Source organism: Symphalangus syndactylus, chromosome 13 (assembly GCF_028878055.3).
Source record: "Symphalangus syndactylus isolate Jambi chromosome 13, NHGRI_mSymSyn1-v2.1_pri, whole genome shotgun sequence".
Classification (NCBI taxonomy): Eukaryota; Metazoa; Chordata; class Mammalia; order Primates; family Hylobatidae; genus Symphalangus; species Symphalangus syndactylus.
The window spans coordinates 48,650,376-48,662,378 of record NC_072435.2 but is presented as its reverse complement, the minus strand read 5'-3'; the positions used below and the strand labels follow the sequence as shown (position 1 = coordinate 48,662,378).

Genomic DNA, 12,003 nt, shown 5'->3' with positions numbered 1-12,003 from the left:
GATCCAGGCAAGTAAAAACAGAGAATTTGCATAGCAAGATTCCGAACCATAAGCCATAAGATTCTACAGTAATAAATTCAGTACAAAGCAGACAGCAGAAAATTGCATTCACATTTATGAAGATTTTTGTTTTCTAGAAAATTGGACACCCCAGAAAGCTCCACTGTCCCAGAGAGTTATGGAAGCCCAGAGCTCCAGGATCACCACACCTGCCCCATCATGCTGAAAATGGTTTGGAGACGGAAGCAATCATGACACCAACCCCCGGGAAGTTTCTCCCGGATGGACTGGGAACTCTTCTGGGTTGAAGACATTCAGCCAGACTAAGAAGCCCCTAGGCTTCTCAGAAACAGGGCAGGCAGAGGAAGAGGGAGGACAGACCAGAGGCCAGAGCCCAGGCAGGATTGGCGGCAATGCTGCCACCACCACGGCCATCAGGGGAGGAGTGCCCAACGGGTGACTTGGCCAGGAAGGCCAGCCTTTGAGCCACAGAGATGCCTGCCCCATCCCGCAGCTGACTTCCTTCTCCGTCCCTGTGTCGTCCTGTGGCTAGATGTCTCAAAGAGGGCAAAGGGAGAGAGGAGCGACAACCCTGTTCCTGAAGTTCTGTGGGCACACTCCTGTGGGTGAACAATGAGCCTCTCGGAGGCCTCTCTCCTTGGCTGGGGTGGGGTCGTCCGGATCCTAGCAAAGAGTCGGTACAGGATGGGGAGGGGATGAACACCCCTGTGGCTCCGACGCAGATGCCCACGTTGCCCAGGCCTTCACAAACACAAATTGGAACCGCGGGGAAGACGAATACCAACGGGCCACAGGAACCAGGCAGAGACCAGGGGAGAGACTGACCACAAGAAAGGCTCACGTGTGAGAAACCATCCTCCGGCGCAGAGGGCACCTGTGTCCCAGCAAACACGCACGCACAGACGGACAGAGATAGTAACAGAGAACGACGGAAAGAGCGAGAAGAGAGAGAGAAATCAGAGAGAGACATAAGTTGGCACACACACACACACACACAAACACACACACACACACGCACTCGCACTCGCACACAGACGCACACACCCCAAACGCACACAGACATACACGCAGCAGGTTAGCACCCACCCACAGGCAGCCCCTGAAGCTGCCGGGTTGTGCCCTCCGCGACTACGACCCACCGGTGAAAGAGCAGCCCACGGGCACACAGGCAGACCTGTCCTGGACATCACAAGGGCACCACATTTGGGGAGACTCACGGGCACACCGTCCGTGCACGCCTGAGGCTGGGATCCCGCGCTGCCTTCCCGGCGATCGTCTGAGGATTCTTCCTCCTGAGTCTTCTTCCTGCTGCTCGACCCTCCGCGAATCCCGGCCTCCAGACACCTCCAGTGAACGCCCTGGCCAGGGCTGGTCTCAGCCCCGACAGCGACGCACGACCGCACGGGGCTCTTACTCGGCCCAGTCTCAGGGACTCATCCCCGGGCAACGGCGGCGGTCACTGTGACACAAGCGGCGGCTCGGGCCTCGCGCATGCGCACTGGAGAGGCCGACTCGCCCCTAGCTCCGGAGAGTCAGGCTGCGGACCCCTTAAAAAATGGCGGCGACGCGGCAGGCTGCGGGGACTGGGGCGGCGGTGGCTGCACAGCCCGAGGTGGCTGGGGGGAGGAGGATTGCCAGAGGGGTCTGAGGGAGACCCAGGGTCGGACCCGTAGGAGTCCTGTCCTCAGGACCTCCTTGATCGGTCTTCCGCTTCGGCTCCCGGTGGAGGAGGAGCTTCGGGGTGCCGGCTGGGCTGTGCGCAGTCCTCTTCGGATCCGATGACGGATGCCACCGGGTGATCGGGAATGGGGTTACAACGCAGTGAGGCGGGAAGGGTCGCGCTGGGGCACAGAAAGATCCCCGGCGCGGCAAGGCGTGCTGCCGGCGGAAAATGCACTGACCCATGAGCCCACTGCCTCCCTCTTTCCTGGGTGGAGCAGTGGCCTGCCTTCACGACCATGGCCCGGGGGCTCCGGCACCCCGACACTGCTTACCGCGACAAGTGCAAAGACGGACAGAGGCGAGTCCGAGATGGAGCCAGTGTGACCACAGGTGGCACCGACGTCCCCCAAGAGCACATGGAGTGAGCGGGTGTCTTTCAGGCCGTACGGGGCGAAGGCGAGACGGACAGTGATGTCCAGCCTTGCGCCGGGGCGCCACGGGAGACCTCCGCCACAAAGCTGAGGAAGAGCCAGGCGCACCTGAAAACCTGCCAGACACGGCCGGCGCCCCAATCCAAGCCACATTGAGGGATGCCTGCCAGAGGGGCCGAGGGCTTTCCACAAACTACACCCCACCCCCACGCCCACCCCGCCACCGGGTAGATACCCCTGACGCCACCTCCCCTGCACCCAGCAAAACCCAGTCCCTTTGGCTCCCTGACATGTGTGGCAGCCGGAACACTCAGTGCTACAAGGCTCTTTCCCCAGGAGCAGAGGAACCGGATGGCCCTCCAGAATCAGAGAGGAAGTGCAGGTGGGATGCGACACCGCTTTCCCTAGAAGGCAAACGTCAGGAACGGTCGAGTTGCCTCGGGCTCTTCCTGGACCGACCACGCAGCCATCGCTGGGGACACGGAGAGCCAGAAAGCTTCCTGGTCTCAGACAGTTATGGAAGCCTAGAGCTCCAGGATCACCACACCTGCCCCATCATGCTGAAAATGGTTTGGAGAGGGAAGCAATCGTGACACCGACCCAAAGGACGTTTCTCCCGGATGGACTGGGAAGTCTTCTGGGTTGAAGACATTGAGCCAGAATAAGAAGCCCCTGGGCTTCTCAGAAACAGGGCCGGCAGAGCAAGAGGGAGGACAGACCAGAGGCCAGAGGCCAGGCAGGATTGGCGGCAATGCTGCCACCACCACGGCCATCAGGGGAGGAGCGCCCAACGGGTGACTTGGCCAGGAAGGCCAGCCTTTGAGCCACAGAGATGCCTGCCCCATCCCGCAGCCGAAATCCTTCTCCGTCCCAGTGTCGAGCTGTGGATAGATGTCTCAAAGAGGGCAAAGGGCGAGAGGAGCCAGAACCCTCTTCCTGAAGTTCTGTGGGCACCCTCCTGTGGGTGGACAATGAGCCCCTCTGAGGTCTCTGTCCTTGGCTGGGGTGTGGTCGTCCTGAACCTAGCAAAGAGGCTGCGCAGGATGGGGAGGGGATGAACACTCCTGTGGCTCCGACGCAGATGCCCACGTTGCGCAGGCCTTCACAAACCCAAACTGGAACCGCGGCGATAACGGCTGCCAACGGGACACAGGACCCACGCAGAGACCCGGGGAGAGGCTGACCACAAGAAAGGCTGACGTGCCGGAAACCGCCCTCCTGCGCAGACGGCACCTGTGTCCCAGCAAACACGCACGCACAGACGGACAGAGATAGTAACAGAGAGCGACGGAAAGAGCGAGAAGAGAGAGAGAGAAATCAGAGAGAGATATAAGTGGGCACACAAAGACACACACCCACAGACACACTCACACACACACACATGCAGACGCACATGGACGCACACACCCCTAACGCACACAGACATACATGCAGCAGATTAACGCCCACCCCCAGGCAGCCCCTGAAGCTGCCAGGTTCTGCCTTCCGCGACTACGACCCACCGGTGAGAGAGCAGCCCACGGGCACACAGGCAGACCTGTCCTGGACTTCACAAGGGCACCATTTTGGGGAGACTCACGGGCACACCGTCCGTACCCGCCGGAGGCGGGGATCAAGCGCTGCCTTCCCGGCGATCGACTGAGGTTTCTTCCTCCTGAGGCTTCTTCCTGCTCCTCGACCCTCCGCGAAACCCGGCCTCCGGACACCCTCCTGTGAACGCCCTGGCCAGGACTGGTCTCAGCCCCGCCTCCGACGCACGATCGCCCAGGGCTCCTACTTCGCTCAGTCTCAGGGACCCACCACCGGGCAACGGCAGCGGTCACTGGGACCCAAGCGGCGGCTCCGGACTCGCGCATGCGCACTGGTCAGGCTGCGGACCCTTTCAAAAATGGCGGCGACGCGACAGGCTGCGGGGACTGGGGCGGCTTTGGCGGCACAGCCCGAGGCGGCGGTGGGGAGGAGGACTGCCAGAGGGGCCTGCGGGAGACCCAGGGTCGGACCCATAGGAGTCCTGTGGTCAGGACCTCCTGGATCGGTCTTCAGCTTCGGATCCCGGTGGAGGAGGAGCTTCGGGGTGCCGGCTGGACGGTGCGGAGTCCTCTTCGGATCGGATGACGGATCTCACGGGGTGATCGGGAATGGGGTTACAGTGCAGTGAGGCGGGAAGGGTCTCGCTGGGGCACAGACAGATCCTCAGGGCAGCAAGGCGTGCTGCCGGCGGAAAATGCACTCACCCATGAGCCCACTGCCTCCCTGCTTCCTGGGTGGAGCAGTGGCCTGCCATCACGTCCATCGCCCGGGGGCTCCGGCATCCCGACACGGCTTCCCGCGACACGTGCAAAGACAGACAGAGGCGAGTCCGAGATGGAGCCAGTGTGACCACACGTGGCACCGACGTCCCCCAAGAGCGGATGGAGTGAGCGGGTGTCTTTGAGGCCGTAGGGGGCGATGGCGAGACGGACAGTGATGTCCAGCCGTGTGCCTGGGGGCCACGGGAGACCTCCGCCACAAAGCTGAGGAAAACCCAAGCGCACCTGAAAACCTGCCAGAAAGGGCCTGAGCCCGAATCCAAGCCAAATTCAGGGATGTCTGCCAGAGGGGCGGAGGGGTTTCCACAAACCACACCCCACCCCTCCCGGCTACCCGGTAGGTACCCCCGACGCCACCTCCCCTGCACCCACCAAAACCCAGTCCCTTTGGCTCCCTGACATGTGCGGCAGCCAGAACATTCAGTGCTAGAAGGCTCTTTCCCCAGGAGCAGAGGAACTGGATGGCCCTCCAGAATCAGAGAGGAAGGGCAGGTGGGATGCGACCCCGCTTTCCCTAGAAGGCAAATGTCACGAACGCTGGGGTTGCCTCCCGCTCTTCCTGGACCGACCACGCAGTCATCGCTTGGGACACGGAGACCCAGAAAGCTCCCCTGTCCCAGAGAGTTATGGAAGCCCAGAGCTCCAGGATCACCACACCTGCCCCATCATGCTGAAAATGTTTGCAGACGGAAGCAATCATGACACCGACCCCCGGGAAGTTTCTCCCGGATGGACTGGGAACTCTTCTGGGTTGAAGACATTGAGCCAGACTAAGAAGCCCCTAGGCTTTTCAGAAACAGGGCAGGCAGAGGAAGAGGGAGGACAGACCAGAGGCCAGAGCCCAGGCAGGATTGGCGGGAATGCTGCCACCACCAAGGCCATCTGGGGAGGAGTGCCCAACGGGTGACTTGGCCAGGAAGGCCAGCCTTTGAGCCACAGAGATGCCTGCCCCATCCCGCAGCCGACTTCCTTCTCCGTCCCTGTGTCGTCCTGTGGCTAGATGTCTCAAAGAGGGCAAAGGGAGAGAGGAGCGAGAACACTGTTCCTGAAGTTCTGTGGGCACCCTCCTGTGGGTGGACAATGAGTCTCTCGGAGGCCTCTGTCCTTGGCTGGGGTGGGGTCGTCCTGATCCTAGCAAAGAGTCGGTGCAGGATGGGGAGGGGATGAACACCCCTGTGGCTCCGACGCAGATGCCCACGTTGCCCAGGCCTTCACAAACACAAGTTGGAACCTCGGGGAAGACGAATACCAACGGGCCACAGGAACCAGGCAGAGACCCGGCGGGAGGCTGACCACAAGAAAGGATGACGTGCGAGAAACCATCCTCCGGCGCAAAGGGCACCTGTGTCCCAGCAAGCACTCACGCACAGACGGACAGAGATAGTAACAGTGAACGACGGAAAGAGCGAGAAGACAGAGAGAAATCGGAGAGAGACATAACTTGGCACACACACACACACACACACACACACACGCACTCGCACTCGCACACAGACGCACACACCCCAAACGCACACAGACATACACGCAGCAGGTTAGCACCCACCCACAGGCAGCCCCTGAAGCTGCCGGGTTGTGCCCTCCGCGACTACGACCCACCGGTGAAAGAGCAGCCCACGGGCACACAGGCAGACCTGTCCTGGACATCACAAGGGCACCACATTTGGGGAGACTCACGGGCACACCGTCCGTGCACGCCTGAGGCTGGGATCCCGCGCTGCCTTCCCGGCGATCGTCTGAGGATTCTTCCTCCTGAGTCTTCTTCCTGCTGCTCGACCCTCCGCGAATCCCGGCCTCCAGACACCTCCAGTGAACGCCCTGGCCAGGTCTGGTCTCAGCCCCGACAGCGACGCACGACCGCACGGGGCTCCTACTCGGCCCAGTCTCAGGGACTCATCCCCGGGCAACGGCGGCGGTCACTGTGACACAAGCGGCGGCTCGGGCCTCGCGCATGCGCACTGGAGAGGCCGACTCGCCCCTAGCTCCGGAGAGTCAGGCTGCGGACCCCTTAAAAAATGGCGGCGACGCGGCAGGCTGCGGGGACTGGGGCGGCGGTGGCTGCACAGCCCGAGGTGGCTGGGGGGAGGAGGACTGCCAGAGGGGTCTGAGGGAGACCCAGGGTCGGACCCGTAGGAGTCCTGTCCTCAGGACCTCCTTGATCGGTCTTCCGCTTTGGCTCCCGGTGGAGGAGGAGCTTCGGGGTGCCGGCTGGGCTGTGCGCAGTCCTCTTCGGATCCGATGACGGATGCCACCGGGTGATCGGGAATGGGGTTACAACGCAGTGAGGCGGGAAGGGTCGCGCTGGGGCACAGAAAGATCCCCGGCGCGGCAAGGCGTGCTGCCGGCGGAAAATGCACTGACCCATGAGCCCACTGCCTCCCTCTTTCCTGGGTGGAGCAGTGGCCTGCCTTCACGACCATGGCCTGGGGGCTCCGGCACCCCGACACTGCTTTCCGCGACAAGTGCAAAGACGGACAGAGGCGAGTCTGAGATGGAGCCAGTGTGACCACAGGTGGCACCGACGTCCCCCAAGAGCACATGGAGTGAGCGGGTGTCTTTCAGGCCGTACGGGGCGAAGGCGAGACGGAGAGTGATGTCCAGCCTTGCGCCCGGGGGCCACGGGAGACCTCCGCCACAAAGCTGAGGAAGAGCCAGGCGCACCTGAAAACCTGCCAGACACGGCCGGCGCCCCAATCCAAGCCACATTGAGGGATGCCTGCCAGAGGGGCCGAGGGCTTTCCACAAACTACACCCCACCCCCACGCCCACCCCGCCACCGGGTAGATACCCCTGACGCCACCTCCCCTGCACCCAGCAAAACCCAGTCCCTTTGGCTCCCTGACATGTGTGGCAGCCGGAACACTCAGTGCTACAAGGCTCTTTCCCCAGGAGCAGAGGAACCGGATGGCCCTCCAGAATCAGAGAGGAAGTGCAGGTGGGATGCGACACCGCTTTCCCTAGAAGGCAAACGTCAGGAACGGTCGAGTTGCCTCGGGCTCTTCCTGGACCGACCACGCAGCCATCGCCTGGGACACGGAGAGCCAGAAAGCTTCCCTGTCTCAGACAGTTATGGAAGCCTAGAGCTCCAGGATCACCACACCTGCCCCATCATGCTGAAAATGGTTTGGAGAGGGACGCAATCGTGACACCGACCCAAAGGACGTTTCTCCCGGATGGACGGGGAAGTCTTCTGGGTTGAAGACATTAAGCCAGAATAAGAAGCCCCTAGGCTTCTCAGAAACAGGGCCGGCAGAGCAAGAGGGAGGACAGATCAGAGGCCAGAGGCCAGGCAGGATTGGCGGCAATGCTGCCACCACCACGGCCATCAGGGGAGGAGCGCCCAACGGGTGACTTGGCCAGGAAGGCCAGCCTTTGAGCCACAGAGATGCCTGCCCCATCCCGCAGCCGAAATCCTTCTCCGTCCCAGTGTCGAGCTGTGGATAGATGTCTCAAAGAGGGCAAAGGGCGAGAGGAGCGAGAACCCTCTTCCTGAAGTTCTGTGGGCACCCTCCTGTGGGTGGACAATGAGCCCGTCTGAGGCCTCTGTCCTTGGCTGGGGTGTGGTCGTCCTGAACCTAGCAAAGAGGCTGCGCAGGATGGGGAGGGGACGAACACCCCGGTGGCTCCGATGCAGATGCCCACGTTGCCCAGGCCTTCACAAACCCAAACTGGAACCGCGGCGATAACGGCTGCCAAAGGGACACAGGACCCACGCGGAGACACGGGGAGAGGCTAACCACAAGAAAGGTTGACGTGCCTTAAACCGCCCTCCGGCGCAGAGGGCACCTGTGTCCCAGCAAACACGCACGCACAGACGGACAGAGATAGTAACAGAGAGCGACGGAAAGAGCGAGAAGAGAGAGAGAGAGAAATCAGAGAGAGATATATGTGGGCACACAAAGACACACACCCACAGACACACTCACACACACACACATGCAGACGCACATGGACGCACACACCCCTAACGCACACAGACATACATGCAGCAGATTAACGCCCACCCCCAGGCAGCCCCTGAAGCTGCCAGGTTCTGCCTTCCGCGACTACGACTCACCGGTGAGAGAGCAGCCCACGGGCACAAAGGCAGACCTGTCCTGGACTTCACAAGGGCACCATTTTGGGGAGACTTACGGGCACACCGTCCGTGCCCTCCGGAGGCGGGGATCAAGCGCTGCCTTCCCGGCGATCGACTGAGGTTTCTTCCTCCTGAGGCTTCTTCCTGCTGCTCGACCCTCCGCGAAACCCGGCCTCCGGACACCCTCCTGTGAACGCCCTGGCCAGGACTGGTCTCAGCCCCGCCTCCGACGCACGATCGCCCAGGGCTCCTACTTCGCCCAGTCTCACGGACCCACCCCCGGGCAACGGCAGCGGTCACTGGGACCCAAGCGTCGGCTCCGGACTCGCGCATGCGCAGTGGTCAGGCTGCGGACCCTTTCAAAAATGGCAGCGACGCGCCAGGCTGCGGGGACTGGGGCGGCTTTGGCGGCACAGCCCGAGGCGGCGGTGGGGAGGAGGACTGCCAGAGGGGCCTGCGGGAGACCCAGGGTCGGACCCATAGGAGTCCTGTGGTCAGGACCTCCTTGATCTGTCTTCCGCTTCTGATCCCGGTGGAGGAGGAGCTTCGGAGTGCCGGCTGGGCGGTGCGGAGCCCTCTTCGGATTGGATGACGGATCCCACGGGGTGATCGGGAATGGGGTTACAGTGAAGTGAGGCGGGAAGGGTCTCGCTGGGGCACAGACAGATCCTCAGGGCAGCAAGGCGTGCTGCCGCCGGAAAATGCACTCACCCATGAGCCCACTGCCTCCCTGCTTCCTGGGTGGAGCAGTGGCCTGCCATCACGTCCATCGCCCGGGGACTCCGGCATCCCGACACGGCTTCCCGCGACATGTGCAAAGACAGACAGAGGCGAGTCCGAGATGGAGCCAGTGTGAACACACGTGGCACCGACGTCCCCCAAGAGCGGATGGAGTGAGCGGGTGTCTTTGAGGCCGTCGGGGGCGATGGCGAGACGGACAGTGATGTCCAGCCGTGCGCCTGGGGGCCACGGGAGACCTCCGTCACAAAGCTGAGGAAACGCCAAGCGCACCTGAAAACCTACCAGACAGGGCCTGAGCCCGAATCCAAGCCAAATTCAGGGATGTCTTCCAGAGGGGCGGAGGGGTTTCCACAAACCACACCTCACCCCACCGCGCCACCCGGTAGGTACCCACGACGCCACCTCCCCTGCACCCACCAAAAGCCATTCCCTTTGGCTCCCTGTCATGTGTGGCAGCCAGAACATTCAGTGCTAGAAGGCTCTTTCCCCAGGAGGAGAGGAACCGGATGGCCCTCCAGAATCAGAGAGGAAGCGCAGGTGGGATGCAACCCCGCTTTCCCAAAAAGGCAAATGTCACGAACGCTTGGGTTGCCTCCCGCTCTTCCTGGACCGACCACGCAGCCATCGCTTGGGACACGGAGACCCAGAAAGCTCCCCTGTCCCAGAGAGGTATGGAAGCCCAGAGCTCCAGGATCACCACACCTGCCCCATCATGCTGAAAATGGTTTGGAGACGGAAGCAATCATGACACCGACCCCCGGGAAGTTTCTCCCGGATGGACTGGGAACTCTTCTGGGTTGAAGACATTGAGCCAGACTAAGAAGCCCCTAGGCTTTTCAGAAGAAGGGCAGGCAGAGGAAGAGGGAGGACAGACCAGAGGCCAGAGCACAGGCAGGTTTGGCGGGAATGCTGCCACGACCACGGCCATCAGGGGAGGAGTGCCCAACTGGTGACTTGGCCAGGAAGTCCAGCCTTTCAGCCACAGAGATGCCTGCCCCATCCCGCAGCCGACTTCCTTCTCCGTCCCTGTGTCGTCCTGTGGCTAGATGTCTCAAAGAGGGCAAAGGGAGAGAGGAGCGAGAACACTGTTCCTGAAGTTCAGTGGGCACCCTCCTGTGGGTGGACAATGAGCCTCTCGGAGGCCTCTGTCCTTGGCTGGGGTGGGGTCGTCCTGATCCTAGCAAAGAGTCGGTGCAGGGCGCGGAGGGGATGAACACCCCTGTGGCTCCGACGCAGATGCCCACGTTGTCCAGGCCTTCACAAACCCAAATTGGAAACGCGGGGAAGATGAATACCAACGGGCCACAGGAACCAGGCAGAGACCCGGGGAGAGGCTGACCACAGGAAAGGAAGACGTGCGAGAAACCATCCTCCGGCGCAAAGGGCACCTGTGTCCCAGCCAACACGCACCCACAGACGGACAGAGATAGTAACAGAGAACGACGGAAAGAGCGAGAAGAGAGAGAGAATTCAGAGAGAGACATAACTTGGCACACACACACACACACAAACACAAACACACACGCACTCGCACTCGCACACAGACGCACACACCCCAAACACACACAGACATACACGCAGCAGGTTAACACCCACCCACAGGCAGCCCCTGAAGCTGCCGGGTTGTGCCCTCCGCGACTACGACCCACCGGTGAAAGAGCAGCCCACGGGCACACAGGCAGACCTCTCCTGGACATTACAAGGGCACCACATTTGGGGAGACTCACGGGCACACCGTCGGTGCACGCCTGAGGCTGGGATCCCGCGCTGCCTTCCCGGTGATCGTCGGAGGATTCTTCCTCCTGAGGCTTTTTCCTGCTGCTCTACCCTCCGCGAATCCCGGCCTCCAGACACCTCCTGTGAACGCCCTGGCTCCGACGCACGAGCGCACGGGGCTCCTACTTGGCACAGTCTCAGGGACCCAGCCCCGGGCAACGGCGGCGGCCACTGTGACCCAACTGGAGGCTCGGGCCTCGTGCATGCGCACCGGAGAGGCGGACTCGCCCCTAGCTCCGGAGAGTCAGGCTGCGGAGCCTTTAAAAAATGGCGGCGACGCGGCAGGCTGCGTGGACTGGGGCGGCGGTGGCTGCACAGCCCGAGGTGGCTGGGGGGAGGAGGATTGCCAGAGGGGTCTGAGGGAGACCCAGGTTCGGACCCGTAGGAGTCCTGTCGTCAGGACCTCCTTGATCGGTCTTCCGCTTCGGCTCCCGGTGGAGGAGGAGCTTCGGGGTACCAGCTGGGCTGTGCGCAGTCCTCTTCGGATCGGATGACGGATCCCACGGGGTGATCGGGAATGGGGTTACAGTGCAGTGAGGCGGAAAGTGTCTCGCTGGGGCACAGACAGATCCTCAGGGCAGCAAGGCGTGCTGCCGGCGGAAAATGCACTGACCCATGAGCCCACTGCCTCCCTCTTTCCTGGGTGGAGCAGTGGCCTGCCTTCACGACCATGGCCCGGGGGCTCCGTCACCCCGACACTTCTTCCCGCGACAAGTGCAAAGATGGACAGAGGCGAGTCCGAGATGGAGCCAGTGTGACCACAGGTGGCACCGACGTCCCCCAAGAGCACATGAAGTGAGCGGGTGTCTTTCAGGCCGTACGGGGCGAAGGCGAGACGGACCGTGATGTCCAGCCTTGCGCCGGGGCGCCACGGGAGACCTCCGCCACAAAGCTGAGGAAAAGGCAGGCGCACCTGAAAACCTGCCAGACACGGCCGGCGCCCCAATCCAAGCCACATTGAGGGATGCCTGCCAGAGGGGCCGAG

The 12,003-nt window shown here is 62.1% G+C and overlaps 1 protein-coding gene across 1 annotated transcript in view; it reads right to left on the bottom strand.

Annotated features, from left to right (window-relative positions):
* Positions 1 to 12,003, bottom strand: part of LOC129459809 (zinc finger protein 850-like) — a 283,509-nt gene that overhangs the window by 155,112 nt on the left and 116,394 nt on the right.